This window comes from Mus caroli, chromosome 7, assembly GCF_900094665.2.
Source record: "Mus caroli chromosome 7, CAROLI_EIJ_v1.1, whole genome shotgun sequence".
Lineage (NCBI taxonomy): Eukaryota > Metazoa > Chordata > Mammalia > Rodentia > Muridae > Mus > Mus caroli.
In genome coordinates, this window is record NC_034576.1 from 111,812,569 (window position 1) to 111,829,475 (window position 16,907).

The 16,907-nt window shown below is 44.9% G+C and overlaps 1 protein-coding gene across 1 annotated transcript in view; it reads right to left on the reverse strand.

Moving 5' to 3' along the window:
- Positions 1-15,568, reverse strand: part of St5 (suppression of tumorigenicity 5) — a 91,364-nt gene extending 75,796 nt beyond the window's left edge. Inside the window, exon 1 of the mRNA XM_029479581.1 lies at positions 14,819-15,568. The gene's annotated coding sequence lies outside the window, so the exon portion shown is untranslated. The remainder of the gene's footprint in view (positions 1-14,818) is intronic.
- Positions 15,569-16,907: the final 1,339 nt, after the last annotated feature.

A 16,907-nucleotide genomic window follows, 5' to 3' on the forward strand; every position in this document is an offset into this window, starting at 1 on the left:
TTAACAAATCAACATAAGGGGCCAATTTAAAAAGTGAACATATTTAAGCATATAATTCACAGAAAAATAGAAGAAACTGGCAGTAGACATAAAAAGTGCTCAGTTCTGCAGTAATGACAAAAGCCTAAAGAAAGCTTCAGGAAAAAAGTATTTTCAGAGGTTAGAGGTCACTCAGTGGCCAAGACATCCAATGTTTTCTTCTGGACTCCACTGGCTCTTCATTCACACACAGTTACACATAACAAAAATAAAATCACTTTTAAAAGAGAAATTTTGTTTTACCTATCAGAACGGCAAACATTAAAATCTGCTAACACCATTTTGGCAAAGGTATGTGGAAACAGGTGCCTTTCTATATTACTCATGAGACTTAAGCTAATGGAACTTCTTTGGAAAGCAGTTTCGCAGTATTTATTAACTTTTTTTAATATGCATACCCTTTGATCAGCTAATCTTCCCTTCTGGTAATTTTGTCTAAGGAAACACAAGTATTAGAACACATGGTCAAAGACAGCTGAATGCTGCTGCTTACTACAGGAGTCTAGAACAGGGGGGACTCAGAGCAACTCAAAGGTCAAAACTTAGGGCCTTGGTTAAGTAAATTATGAGAGTCCATCTGAAAAGGCACAGTGTGCTGTCAGGAGGGCTGGACTAGCATAGGAAAGCATTCTTGGTAAGGATTAGGAAGACAGTGTTTACTAGAGTGTACTAGTTTCTGGTGGTAAAACATACAATTTAAAAATTTCAATTACGTATTAGTTGTACAATTCATTGGCATCAAATCGCATCACAAGATACTGTACAAACATCACCAGCTTCCCCAGAAACATCCAACACTAAGCATTGGCTTCCTATATGTCACCTCTCCCCAAACTCCAGTGAGTGATGGTGTCTATTAATTTGTCATGTCACTTGCTGCTGTTACAGTGTGTAAACAGAGTCACTAAAAAACAAAGAGTCTAAGTCTTTAAAATAAAAATTAATAAGAAAAGAGAGAGGGAGAGAAGAGAAGTCCCAGACCTCTCCTCAAAGGGAAGAGCAAGCCAGAGAAGGTTTTAGGAGACATGGATGACAAAGAATCGAGAGGGGCAGCTTTATGCCCTGTCTCACCTGAAGCCTCTGGTGTCGAAACATGATGGTGATGGCGCTTGGAGCCATGCTGCCTTAGAGGAAAAAACCTGACCTCTGTGGGAACACACCAAGGGCTGGGCAAGTGAAAGCCTCTCTGCCAGGTGTTCTCAACTTTTCAACCGCCAACTGTGGACTTTGCCCTTGAAATTCAACTCCTGGGCTGAAGAGATAATCTCCCTGTGTAAACTTGGCTAATAAACAGAGCACACTCATGCTCAGCCTGCTTGCCAGCCCAGCCAACCGAGGGGCTGTGCTCAAGGACACACAGAAGCACTTCCTGACAGGAATCTCACCTGTCCTAGTGAAATAAAGGGCATAGGACAGGCGTGTTCCAGAAAGCAGACAAGCAGCAATTTAGAGCCAGCCAAGCACACCACCTGACACCTCACCTGGAAGTGATTTGGATCCCATGAGAAAGTGAGGGGAAGGGCGCAGACCTTTACCCATCTCTGTTGGTATTACAGGGGGAAGCAGCCAGGAACTGCTGAAGGACAGCCTTAGAAACATGAAGTCTAGGCTAGTCAGAAAGAGTAAGCCAACTAGCATCTTGCCTCAAAGCCTTATTGTATCTCAACCATCAAACCTCTTATTAAATAGTGTTTCTCAGAGTGAGGTTCCAAAACCACCACCGCCGCCACCTCCACCACCACACACACAACCATCACCACCACATATAACCATTACACATCCATTACACTACCACATATACCACCATCAACCCACACCATCACCACTATACACTACCACACATCACCAGTACCACACACATCACCAACAACAACTACAGCAGGTGTATGTATAAACTTGCCCCAAACATAAACTCTCAGCCCCACCTTGCCCTTACTGAACTTGAAATAGGCTTTGGGTGAATCTGGTGTATGTTCAAGTCTCAGAACCACCTATCCGAGGCTCCTAAGAGCTCTGCAAGGGGAGTTCAGACTCTGCCCCCTGGACTTCCTGACTTTCTACTACTCTAAATCAATCTTGATGGGAAGGAAGATTGCTATCCATGATAATACACTCAGTGAAATGGGCAAGATTTCTGTCACTCCAGCTGTGTCTTCTACACGGCCTCATAGGCTGCTTTTCCACAAGGGCAGTGATTTCCTGGCTCTTGGTGGTCCAGCTCTTCAAACTCTCACCTTAGCCCATCTTCTCGGCCTCATCCTGGAACTCATCTCTGCTCAAGGTAAATGAGGACTAAAGTTTTGTCCAGTGAATTGGTGCTAAACACAATCTGAGGGGGAAAAAAAAAAAAAACCACCCTCACACAACCACGAAATCTTTTCTTCAGAAGCAAGGCCATCAGACAGAAATAGAAACCAGGAAATAGAAGCCATTGCTCACAAAGGAGACTTCTCTAAGAAAACTACACTTACCTGAAACTCACTCTCACCCTGATCTATCTGCCCTCCACAAACTTCCATTCCAGTATGGCAGGTAGTGGAACACGGATCACTTGAACTCTAAGAATAAGAGCTCACAAGCACCCCATACACCTTCATTTCTGAACCCTGCAGGTTCAATCCCTTCACAAAAAGAAGTATCTACAAATTCAATGGAGTCAATGCTCACTTTCTAAGAAGCCAAAGTTGTGACTGATACATTTCTTTTCTCAAACATTTCCAACAAATTCAGAGATCTGAAGAGACTGGTAAACAACAGAGTTAAGGTTTATTTACTGCAACTACTCAGTGGCTGATACATTACTGTTTCCAAACAATAAACTCCATCCTCTTACTATAACAACCCAAGAAGTCATAACTGAAAGAATGTGAAGGAACCACACTGCAGAACTGCATAAATTGGGTATGGTGGGTACAGTACGGTATGGTATGGTATGGTATGGTATGGTATGGTATGGTACGTAATCCCAGCACTTTAGAAGTAGAAGGAAGAGCAGATGGATGTTCAAGGTCACTTGAGACCAGGAAGGGAGGGTAGGCAGCAGGTCAGGGGAAATGGATCCAAGGTTAAGAGTGTCAACCTAAATTGATAGCTCTCAACTCCAGCTCAAGTGAATCTGATGTCTTCTTCTGGCCTCCAATGGCACCTACATTCAGGCATACATACCCCCTGCCCCCAATATACCCATATTTTGTTTTGTTTTGTTGTTTTTCAAGATAGGATTTCTCTGTGTAACAGAGCCCTGGCTGTCCTGGAACTTTCTTCTTAAACCAGGCTGGCCTCAAATTCACAGAGATCTGCCTGCCTCTGCCTTGAAAATGCTGGGATTAAAGGCATATGCATATATATATATATATATATATATATATACACACACATATACATATATGTGTGTATGTGTGTATGTATATATGTGTATATATACATATATATGTGTATATATATGTGTGTGTGTGTGTGTGTACATACACACACACACACACACACACTCACCCGGAGGAGGGAGAGAGAGAAAAAGAAAAGTAATTCAGGTTATTTGTGTACCAGTCTTGCCACACATCTCAACCCCCAATCCCATTCTTTTCTCCCCCCCTCCCACCCCATTCTTTATTCTAATTGGCAGTATAGGTAATTGGCATTGTGATCATTTCAGAGAAAGTTGCAAATATTCCATTAAATCCCACAAACATTCAGAACTCATCCTAGTTTCCAGTGGACTGAAAGGAGATCACAGTCATCAATGAAACATGACAACTTGAGCAGGGACTCATTAAATCCTTCTGGTAACTTGAGAGGAACACAGTTTTGGTATGTCAATCAGAATAGGGGTGTAGTGAGAACAATGCTTCAGTTCACATAGACTGAGATCCAAAATTTAAGCAACTTAGTGGCTCCAAGTTCCTGAAGACACCAGTATATCAACAAATTCACCCAAAGATTGTCATGAGTGTTTACTAAAATGCCAAATAAAATTGCAAATACAAGGTCTGGTATAATAATACATCTACTAGTGAAATACTGTCCTAAACCTTGCAGAACATTGTGAACACATATTGCTCCATGTATCCATCCAACAAATGTATCCATCCAACTTCTGCTAGCTGAGCCTGTTGATGTCCATCCCTACTCCCGCTTCTGCTTCTCCTAGACTTTTTCTGGATTCCTCTTCATTAAACCCAATGCTGCTCTTAGCTAGCCATGTCTGTCAGATTTCCACACCTCACTCCAAAGCAGGGGACAGACCTAGAATGTGTCCCCCACACACTGAGTTTTTAAGCCCCTGACAATCTCAACTGGCTCAGGCCAGCATCTCACAGTCTGAATCACTTGCTCCTATATTCCAACCATACTTGCTCTGCATATCAGGTTCTCTCCACCTCTAGGCTTTGTCTTTTCTGTTTCCTACTTTAGGAAGGTACTTTCCCTGGCTTCTCCTTACCCTAGAGATCACAGCTCAAACCCATTCTCTGAGAGACCTTTTCTAACTCTCCAATCCATATTACCCTCTCTCATATCCCCACTGTCTCCTTTGAACCATCAGTACCTTTATACCATGTATTGATCTGTTTATTTACCGAACCCTCTCTACAATACGCTCCATGAAAAGACTTTGCTATCTTTGTTATCTCCACATCCCTAATATATAATAGTAGCTACAACAAAATGTAAATATCTATTAAGGCTTGGAAGAGGGTTTAGTGGGTAAAGCACCTACCATACATCTGTGAGAACCTGAACTCAAATCTCTAGAACCCGTGTAAAAAGTCAGAAACAATAGTGTGCACCTATAATCCACTCCTTACATCAAGACAGGAGGTAGAGATAAGAGAATGCCCAGGAGCTTCTGGGCTGCTTAGCCTGGCATATGCAGGGGCAAATAGAGGACACTGGCTCAACTAAAACATTCTCATGTTCTCTCTCTCTTCTCCCACCCTCTCCACCCCACCCTGACACAAATCTACATAATTAACAGAACAGTTATTAAATGAATCAAGTATGTTGACACAAACTTACTCCCAGGACTGGGGAGACTCAGACAGGAGAATCTCAAGTTCCATGCCAGCCTTAGTTCTATAGTAAGACTTTGTCTCACATAAATACTCATTGGATGGATAGATAGATAGACAGACAGACAGACAGACAAGACAGCAATAGAGAGATAGATAGGCAGACAGGCAGATATGTGAGGCAACGTGAGGAACGTGAGGCAGAGGTATGGCCACCCTCTTCTCTCTCTTGATTGATAATTAATAAATAGGAGAGATGGCCCCTAAGGAAGAGATGTGGATGAAGAAAATAAAATGCTGAAGACCAACCCTTGGAAAACATCAATAATAAAGTCACGCCAGCTCCCGTGCTGAAGAACATTAAATACTGCGAGGGGTTCAGGAGGTTCCTAAGTGCTCAGGTCTCCAGAGTCTTCTGCTTTCACTGCTTTCGGGAGCCACACCCACTTCTGACCTTAAGTTTTGCAGCTGAAGACAAGTCTAGACAGCACTGCTTTTGAAACTCACTAAGATTTGCCCAACAGTTGTAGGTTATAAGATAAGGGTGGGCGAGACTTTTAAAATTCCACTAAATGAGACTTAAGTACAACAAAAATTCCCAGTTGTTTTCTTTTTAACCTGATTCCTATCCACTTTGGAAACTAATTTAGAATTAACCAAACCCCTCTTCCCCAACTATGCTCACAGCTGGCTCCCTCGGGAACTGTCAAGAGTAACAGCTGGGCAGTAACATCCCTGGGCACCAACAAATACTCACACCAGAAGGGTCAATGTTGTCCAGTCCATTTAGGTCTGAACTATAGTGGGGAAAATAGGCAGGGGAGGGGTGGGATAGAAAAGGGCAAAGAGAATGAGGCAGTTCTGCACTTTCTACCCAGAATTCAAAGCCTTAATCCTCTGAACGCTACAGTTGAGTTAGTCAAGCCAAGGCTGAAACCAAGGTCACTGCCACTGCCAAGGTCATGTCAACTCTTCTAAGCACTTCCCAGTCACTTTTGTGTATCCACTTCTTTACAGCTGCCAGGAGCAGTCACATTCTTGAATTTCCTTTCTCTATCTTCATTTCTTTTTCTCAGGAATCAAAACCTTTGAAAATGTGTGGCTCCAACACCCCACAGGCTTCATCTTTTAATTATTCCAACAGAAAAAAAGATAGGTCATAAGTATATGGAGAAGGGGAAGCTCTGGTGTTAAATTTGTGTTAAGGAAAATTTCTACCAACAAGAAGCAGGGAGCATAATTTTGTTGAGTATCAAGAGACTGAGGTTCTAAGAATATAATGGACTAACTACCAGACACTGAGCCTTGCCTGAGAGAGCCTTCAGAGGTAAACTGCAAAAAAAGTCTGGCTTTCTAGAGGGGGAAAAACCACCTTGCATTCTAAGTCTTAGAGATGCCATAAATTGGCACCGTTGAGATGACCTTTCCAGGCGATATTTCAGCAGCAGATAACAACAAAGCCGAGAGCTTTGGTAGCACTCAAAGGAGATTTGAGGGACTTAAAACACTGCTAAATTTGGCAGCACAAGTTCCTGTTTCTTGCAGCTGGAGAAGGAAATCTCTTTATAATTACTCTGTAGATAAGGGGCTGCTCATTTGTTAGACACGGATTAGAACCTCCCCATCCAGATCTCCCTCTCCTCCAGGCAAGTGGCACCTGGGAATGCAAAAAGTGCCAGGGCTGGTCCTGATGCCACTTACCATCTCAGCCACAGCCACTCCCTCAGATATCTGGCGATGCTTAGCTCTCACTGTCCCTGTCTCCACTCTCCTTCACCTCCTACCAGCTCTCCTACTTCCCTCCTCCTCTTCCTCCTCCATACAGGGTTATGTATGACCCCACCCAGACATCACATGAGTGCTAGTTCTCACAGAGGGTCCTCTCAGCCTGGACTGTTCTTTGGTTTGGCTAGATTCCCCCTCTGACTACTCTGGTTGATTGGTTGGTTGGTTTGATTTAAAGGAGGGTCTTACAATACAGACCCCTATCTTCAAACCCCTATCTCAGCTTCCCAATCTGAGATTACATGCCCCATCAGCCACCATACCTTGATGTTGGTCTACACATTTCTCTTTTCTTAAGCCAGGGTCTCACTGTGTAGCCCTTGGCTGGCCTGGAATATTCTATGTAGACAAGGCTGGTCTCAAAGCCACAAAATCTGCCTGCTTATGTCTCCTTCAGTCACAGTGATGGGACTAAAGGCTTGCACCACCACACCAGACAAAGCAGAGTAGAGTTCTGATCTGTTGCTCACCAGGTGATTCATAAAAACTGCCATGATGCAAATAAAGCAAGGGACATCACAACCCCACAGATTAGCCACAAATATTGCTTGGTTTGAAAGAGAGTAATGAATACAAAAATAGCTAACATTCTGTCCAGCAACAAGGTAGGAAGTACTAGCCTTTACACGTAGGCTTCCCTACACCACTCTCAGAAACATCGTTCACTGCCTTGGTTAGAGAGCTTTCTGGGTAGTGGACAAGCCAGGCAGCACAGGCAGCACTCAGAACCATGTATGTGGCTGAATCACCAGGTAGCTGGAATTCAGGCTGACTGCTGGCCAGCTCCAAATGTCATCCCGGTTGTGTGACTCTTTCTCTAACATCCTTTGTCTTTACCCATCAACTGGTCACTCAAACACTGACTGGAGTCCTTCAGACAGTGTTGCAACTTTTCCTAGAGTGGTGGAGGCAGCATTTATCCAGTCTTCAGAAAAAAAAAAAATGTCAGTGCCCCAAAACACTCACTGATGGAAATATTACCAGCAGCACCAAGTAAACCCACTTCTTTCTCACTGACTGGCAGGCTTCCGACTTCCTCCTGTAGCTGCTGTAAACATCTATGCACCTTTCGCACCTGAGAACAAGTTTCATGTCTCCGCGTTTTAGGAACTAAGTAAAAATGCTTCCTAGACTCCAACTGATGGGCTTAATATATATTCAAATACTTTAAAAGTACAAACTATACATATGTTGTCATTTATGAAAATGTATACTTAATTCCAATTGTATACTTAATTTCAGAGAACTAGGCTGGAAAGTTAACACTGACATGTGATAAGTCAAAGTGCCAATGAGAACTCCTAATCCATCTGTTTTTTAGGAGAAACTGAGAGCCGGCAGTCAGATAGGGCCAGAACTAAAAGTCAGACATGCTAACTACCTGGCTCATGTATTCTTCCGCCATGTGTCAGTGGGATTGATCACAAGGTCACCAGCACTTACTGACAGTGAGCAACAGCTGACATTTATCAGCAGCATATGTGAGGGCAGAACTGCGACTCTCACCAAAATGCCTCCAGATGAGTAAAATGACCCCAATTTACATATGAATATAAAGATCCCTTTCCAAGAGTACAAAGATGTGAGAAGTCAGACTACAACCCAACCCCCTCACTTCATCTCAGCTTATCCCTCACAGAGTGCCACACTATTCCCTCACTCGCTCCACCTCACCCAAGCGGGCTGCAAAGCCTTCCCTACAAGCAGGGTTTTGTAGAATACACAGATTAGTGTTTGTAAAGGTAAGGCGGGCTGGGCTGATCCTGTGTGTGCATGACAACAGGGAGTGCAGTCTGCAAAGGGACTCCAATAGGAAGTCAAGGAAGACCTCAAGAGCTCTGCCTGGGCAGGCCAGCAAAAAGGGGGAAAGGCAACAAGTAGCCCTTGAAAGAGCATTCCTGCATACAAAGCAGGCAGGGGTCACCAGAACTGCTTAAGACAGAGCACATGCTCGCTGAACATCTAATTGTCACCAATGAGCACACACTCCACAGGTTTACTTGCTTTTAAAAGGATCTACAGAAGCTAGGAAGATAGCTGAGCAGCTAAGAGTGTTTTCTACATAAGCAAGAGGACCCGAGTTCAAATCCCCGTATTCTACATAGAATGTCAAACATGGCTGAATGCTTGTTAAACCTAGTACTGTGGGTAGGTAAGAAGACAGAAGGATGACCCTATAACAGGGACTAAGGCAGGGGCTGCAGCGATGACTTAACAGTTACGAGGACTTACTGCTTTGGCAGATGACCTGAATTTGGTTCCAAGAACCCAGATTGAACAACTCACAGAGAAGACAATGCCCTCTCTTGACTTCTGGGGGTACCTGCACTCTCATGCACACACACACACAATTAAATATAAAATAAACCTTTAAAAGGAGGGGGTAGAATAAGGCAGAGTGATAGAGCAAGCAAGCCAACCTCTTCCTCTGGCCTTCACATAATAGACACGTACACACACACACACCACGCCACCACGCCACCACGCCACCCCACACACTCAATTGTATAACTAGGGATGTGGCTGAGTTAGAAGGCTTGCCCGGCTGCAATGAATGGAGCTCTGGGTTTGACCCCCAAACAACACATAAAACCAGTCACGGTGGCATATGCCTTTAATTCCAGCACTCTGGAGGTAGAAACAGGAAGATCTCAAGATCAGGGTCAACTCTGGCTATACGGTGAGTTCAAGGCCAACCCAGGTTACAAAAGACCATAACTCAAACAAAGAAGCAAAAATAACAATAAATGTCAGAACTTCATGAAGCAGGCTGTGTTCCAAGACACAGGTCACAGCTAAGAACACCAAAATGTAGTTCCTTCAATAAATCTAGAATTCTAAAGTGTGGTGACTTCATGGTATTTTTCTGAGTGTCCCCGTTCCTACACCACTCCCTACCTTACCATTCAACAATTGCAAAGAAGCTTCACTGGCGGTCCAGAAGCGCCCCCGCCCTCATACCTGCCACCCTCTCCTCGACTTTAACTCTGACTCCAAGAGAAGCACCGTGTTCACTTTCCCAGCCTATGAATTCCAGACGGTAATCAACCTGACTTCCGAACCCCCAGGCTTCAGGTCTGTGCTTCTCTCTTAATCACACCAGCAGAAGCTCTTGTAGGGGGAGATGAAGCAGGAAGGAAATCAGAACAATATAACATCAACGGAAGTCCCACAATTCATACCTTTTTGGATCCTCCCCAGCTCTTAGCCCACATAATCTGCGTTCCTTGACTTAATTGGTAAACTAATTAAGAAGGCATACCATCAGGCACCAGAGATACCTCTGAGCCCAGGAGCAAGTGAAAAAGCGTATTGACCCCAGTGTTAAGTGCTTGCTAGGTCTTTCATAAGTATAACCCTGGATCCCTCAGAAGCAGGCTAGCTATATGGACTATATATGGACTACAATAGGAAGTCAAGGAAAACCTCAGGGGTCCTGCCTGGGCTTATCATTAGAAGGGGCAGACAGTTCTAGAAAGAGCATGTCCACCTTACAAGCAGGCACGGTTCTACCAGAGGTGCTTTCAGATAGAACCATAAGCTCACTGAACAAGGTGTGCATGCATACACACACATACACATACACTTCACATATACAATGATATGTTATATATCATATATAGCATAGCATAGCACACATAGGAAGTTCTCCTAGGCCAGGCTTTCTCTTAATCCACTGTTGCTGCTGAGAACTACTTTCTTCTTAGCCCTCTTAGCCAGGACCTCTCTCCTGTCACGTCTAGATCTTTCTATCATAATGCTTAGTTTAATCTCCTTTTATCATATTCAGACAGCCCTCACTCACTGTATTGATTCCCAAAGGCAATCTCTAATTCACAGACAAACTTTCAGCTACAGCAGGCCTCACAGGAGAAGAAACTGACGTGGTTTCAAGACAAGCACATAGAAACAGGCCTATCGTGGTTGAAGCAGCTTCATACCCTAATTGCATTAATTTGCCCTTTTACAGGGGCAGTCTTAGAGAAGCCTAAATATTCAGTCATTGCAATTGTTTCAACAGGCCCCACAACAGTGTACTCATTATGTCAGAGCTAGAGAGCCAGAGGGGCGGGGGAGGATCATTAGAGAAAATCTTCAATAAGGTAGTCTAAACTCATAAAACCTCTTCTCTCAAAAAATCAAAACAAAAACAAAAACCACCACCAGCAACAACAACAAACAAACCAAACCAAAAAAAAAAAAAAAAAAATAAAATATGTCCTTAAGCCCATATCAAACTCCATCTTTTCCACTCAGAACTAAAGGTTTTGCAGATAACTGTGGATCAAAGGGAAAATAAACAAATCCCCCTCCCCCTGCAAAAATAAACAAACAAACCAACAACAAACAAACCAAACCAAAAAAAAAAAAAAAAACTACATAGACATTTTTAGGGCTTCAGGCTAGAAACAGACAGCAGTAGTTCTCTAACTGTCTCAGTGTAACATAGGACGACAACATACTCTCCTAACTCACACAGAAGATCACTGTACTACCCCTCTGGCAGAAAGAGATGCCCCCCTCTCCTTTCCTTTAACAGAAGTCACATTAATGCAAGCTTTCCCACAGGCTTTGAAGAGAAATCTGCCTGTTCTATTATGCCAGATGGCCAGTGTTTTTTGGTTTTTTCCTTTCGTGTCTTCTAAGCCATGGTCCCTCCAACTCAAAGAACTCAATTATCTGCAGCCTTCCCCCCCTAGCCCCCAAGTCAACACAGAGGCACAAAAGGGAAGTGGAGCCAGGCTCTGAGGGGCTGCTGCCTAGCCTCCTCTGGCCAGAGAAATGTGTGGCCTTTGCTCGGCTGCCTTAGCAAACTCTCTTGGACCCAACAGTGGAAAGCTGGAGTTGCTAACCTGGATGGTGACAGCTAACAACCCAGTCCATAGGATACTCAAGGTCCACTCTCCTTAGGAGCCAGTCCATCCACACACCCACAGCAGGTCTTGGTGTCAGATGCAGTGGGAGACCGGGCTTCCCTCTCCTAGCTGCAGATGAGCAGTGAGGTCATACATGATACCTAGAGTCTGATGCCCCTCAAAGCTGTTCTCTCAGCCCAGGGGAGACAGCATGCCCTTGGCCTTTTTCTCCAAAGATTTCCAGGATCCATCTTCCTTGGGTGACTTGACTGTTCTTTTTGGAGATTGGGAGTGAGGAGGGAAAGAGCGCATGAGGGGGAGCAGGGGAAGGGAGGGAAGGGAGTGGGTCCGGGAATGTTACTTTTTAATCCTTGAGGAACACAGAGGGATCCAAGCTGTGACTCAGCTCTGGGAAGCTGAAGGACTGGGGAGTGAGGAACAGTGCGGTAATCTAAGTTTTGCACAACTTCTTTGGGCCTGAGCAGCCACAGAGATGGGTCCAATCTAAACTATTCAAAACTTCTCCAAGCCTAAGTGGCCACAGAGAAATCACCTCCGAGGGAGAGCTGCTTTGTTTGATTCAAGGAAGGGAGACAAACAAAACTTGTTCTGTACCTGCTCTCTGCAGATGCCACTCCAGGTCACAGCTGGCAGGTTTCCCCCGTCCTATGGTAGAGGCTGAGGGCATGGGTGGGATGCTCTAGTAGGTCCTATACCCTATAGGGTCACTGAGGACAGAGAACAGATCTAGGACGCCCTAGCTTGGAGTTTCCCCTCCCCCGTTACTCCATTCCTTGGCATTGTTCCAGGACATATCAAGTATCTGCCCCTGGAATTCCCACTTCCTTGTTTTTCTTTTTGGTTTTCCCCTTACAAGTTCTTCAAAAAGCTGCCTGGCTCCTGAGAGGCTTCCAGAGCAGGAACACTTCTTATCAGTTATCAGCCTGCCTTTCATACTTAGAGCTGAGGAGCCCGGCCCCACTGCCCACTCGGGGCAGGTTCCCCAGAGGACCCCGGGACAGGCCTGTCTTACAGGCATTAAAACATGTGATTCAAGCCGGGTGTGGTGGTGCACGCCTTTAATCCCAGCACTCGGGAGGCAGAGGCAGGCGGATTTCTGAATTCAAGGCCAGACTGGTATACAGAGTGAGTTCCAGGACAGCCAGGACTATACAGAGAAACCCTGTCTCAAAAAACAAAAAAACGAAAAACAAAAAATAAAAAATAAAAAAAAACAAACAAAAAAAACCCCAAAAAACAAAAAAACATGTGATTCGACACTGCATGGAGCTATGAACACTGGCAAAGAAAAAGATCTCTTGGCACTCCCCTCCACACTAAAACATGAGCTCCATAACCTACAGGAAAGCTTTGTCTTTCAAGTGTCTCTGAAGGATCATTTATGAGGCTCAACGTCTACAGTGAATATCCATCCTATCTGGCTTTCCAACCGAAAAAAAGCACCATTGGTTTCCTTAAATATCTCAAAGAAGGCTTGTGAGGTTTATAAAGCATCTGAGTAGAAGGTGCTTTATAAATGAGGGAACCAGAAGAAAGAGGCAAAGTGACTTTGTAGAGAAGTCAGGACATTCCTTAAGCCTCATGCTCTAACATATTATATTATGTAGATTTGTTGATTTGTTTACAACTGTTTCACGGCAACCATCCCACTGGCTTCCTCTCAATAGTACATGATAATAACTATTACCATCATCTCCATCTCACAGCTGATAATCCGAGGGACTTCCCAGCATGCAGCAGAACCTCACAGACATTTCTTCCTCAGAACTCCACCTTCAATCCTGACCCATAGCCCAGATTCCCCCCAAGCAGAGGACTCTGAGAGTGTGGTAGAAAGAGGAATTAACTGTGAAAGAAGGTTATCTGAGGTCCAGAGGCCATGTAGTTCACACTGGCAGACCCTCGGGCCAAAAAACTGATGCATACAGTATACATTCAGGCTGCCAGAATCAGTGGTAGAGCCAGCGCTTGTACTGGCAAGCTGACCCGAAGTTAATCAGAAGGCCCCCTTATTGTTTGCTCGGACACAAAAGACACACTGTTCAGAAAGTTCAAGAAGGAAAAACCAAAGAGCCAGGAACAACAGCTGTTCCCTGCCCCACTGAGAAACTAAAAGCTTCCACAAAGTTCCTTGAGGCCAGGAGTAAGTGGAAGATGTAAGATGGCTGAAGTGGAAGTGCATTTCTTAAGGGGCTTTCCTGCAGGAGAGTCCGCAACTCTCATCTTTCTCTTAACATTATGGATGGCCTGGCTACTTTATCACCTATAAAACTACCTTTCTGGAAGACTTTCCTTTCCTAGACATGCTGCGTTTACCACAAATCACTCCTCTGAAATTTAGGACAAGGCATGCATGACTGGACACTGTGTGTGCTGGGATTGGTTAAAATAGGAGCAAAAGGGATCACACAGCATAGTCCTTCAAGTTCCCAGCTCCCAGTAGCTGCGGTGTTAAGACAGCTCTCTGCAATATCTGGATGAGACAGATATTTGCAAGTCCCCCAAACCCAAGAAAGTCCCCTCACAACTCAAGAAACCCTGTGATGGGCATCACTAATGGGAAGGGGGTTATTTCCTATTTCCAAAGCTACTTCATAGAGAGTGCAAGGCCCCCCGCTCAGATATTGCTGTGCCAGTCCCTCTGCCCTGTCAAGTGTCCCAGATGGACTTGAAACTCACTGCAGGCTCCTCTCTGAGCTTCATTAGCTACTTTGATTGTTGTTACAAGTCAGACATAGCAGCATGGAGATAAGAGAGCATGAGGTAAAACCGACCAAGCTGCTCAAAAGTTTCCACATAAGAACTTCAACAGTGCTAGAGCGATGAGAACTCATTTTCCTATAAAAGAACCTTCCTGTGAAAATATCCAGTGGCTTTGTGCTAAATAAAAGCAGAGTGAAGCCTAAACATCTCCGATTCAGCCAGAGTGAGATTAGCTAGATTTGCAAAGTCAAGAAAATTGGCAGTTTCCCTCCTCCTCCCGGAGCTAATAGAATCCAACTGTTGGAGTATGACATCATTCTCGACCCCCAAACTCTGAAGTGAAGAGCACAGACACTGGCCTGCCATAAACAGCCCGACTCAAAGCAAGGGGCTCAGAGGTGCCCTTACCTGGTAGTCCGGGTGATTTCTTGCCCACTCCATTTTCCACAGAGGCTGGCTCACACCACAGTCGCTTAGGGAGCCCAGGGCCCCCAGATCCACTGGCTTAAGCTTCAGTACCTGCTGCGAACTTCCCACAGCTCCTTCCTCTGACCTTTCAAGACACTCCTTCCAGCCAAGTGAGCAGAGCTAGAGCAGCTAGCCAGTCAGGCTGGTTGTCATGGAGACCTGTCCTAGGCTGCACACACGCTTGATGGCTTGCTCTCACTCAGCTAGGCGCTCTCCCTCAACCCAGTGTCCCAGGAGCAAGCTAGCGCGCGCACGCATAAACGTGCGCGTGCTTCCACACATTCTCTGAGTTCTAGCCGGCTTTGAAACAGCACGGCCTTTTGATCGGCTCAGTTTATGCATGCATTCCACTCCTCCTACCTCCCTTCCAGTCAACCAGGAGCCCAGGACTGTTCCTGGGAACTTGCTGCAACAACCCAGAGGGGAGAAGGGTGAGGACAGTGAGTGGACTTGTTTTCCTCCCCTCTAGTGTCTCAGCTTTTATAACTTGGAAGAATCCCTGCCAAAGGGGAGGGAGCTAGCTGAATTCAGGCTTGGAGGGGAAGCAAGCACTTCCTCTGGGTCCTGCAGCAGCAGCGGAACGAGGAGGGACCCTGATGCGTGCTGCCTCGACTTGTTTGTTCGCTTGAGATTTTTCAGGAGCATTTGGGGCAGAAACACAGTTCACATCCTAGAAGCTGGCCTAGACTGGCCTCTCAGGTTACCTTGTTGACTGTTCAGGTCCTGGAGACAGCTTTTAGCCAGTACAGGGTCCCATGGTACTAGTGCCAGAGCCTAAGCAGTCTCTTGTCTTCCTGCAAAGGAGAAGAAACAAACTAGATCAGGACTAGGAGGAACCCTGGATAAGTCTACAGTCAGAGCCAGGGCATCAAACACAATGAAAACAGTCTCCTCTCTGAACAAAAGATCCACAGCCCAGGCCTCCAATGAGAAACTGTACAAGTGCCAGGGCCGTACCTGGGACACAGAAGGCCCTTTTAGTAGCCCTATGTATACTTTTGCTTGGATGCTGCCTAACCCTCTCAAAATAGATGTACTAGTTTGTTTGATGCTCTTAACACACTGGTCAGATAGGTTTGCTGCCATTTTATAGATGGGATCACTGAGGCCCAGAGAGATCAGATACTTAATCCACACTCACCTAACTAGTTAGGAACTGAGAGTAGAGACAAGTCTAGGGTCTCCTAATCCTTTATGTTTTGCTATAAAGTACACAGAAGCCTGATCTTGAAAACCAGCTCATTTTCTAAGAACCACAAGTGTGGGCCTCCATGGGAAAGTGAACACTCTAAGTCCTGTTAAGGTAAATCTATCTGCCACCCTTCTAGCCCAAAGATTTAATGACAGATAGCATCTATGACATGCACAATATCCGCTGCAAACTAGAGAGAAAATGCCCTGCCCTACCCCCAAGTACTATCTTACATCTTCCCAAAATAACCTCCCAAATCCTGGTTCATTTGTTTTTTCTCCGACAGAGTAGTCCTAAAAGTTACGACTGGTGTTATATTAATTTAACACATTTAAAAAGTGTATCTAAAGTAAAGTTAAATTACTTGCTCCCATTTACTGAACCAGGAAATAAGAGATCCAAAACCAGTGTCCAAGCCTTTCAACTTTCTGGCATACATTAAGCAGAACAGTTGCCAAGAATACCAGAGCTAGAATCACAAGACCTTAGCAGTGCCTGACCTCATCGCCAACTGGCCACCTGTCACTGAGCCAGCCTCCTGACTTTCTACTTTCTATGAATATATCTCATACTGGGGTGGTAGAGGACTGGAGTAAGGGGTGTGGGGTGCAGTGTCAAGGTGCTATTAGTCAAAAACACTTCAAATTAGGCACTCAGCTCTCATCCACCACCACCCAATTGTTAGTACCTCTCCTCCACCAATCTAGTAAATATATTTTTCAAGTAGAACTCTTTGGGGTTGGTAAATGGATTGACTGCATGTGGGAAGGCAGAGGCTGATGAGGATGAAGACAATGAGGCTCAAGGAGGCCATTCTCCAATGCTGCTCCTCAAAAT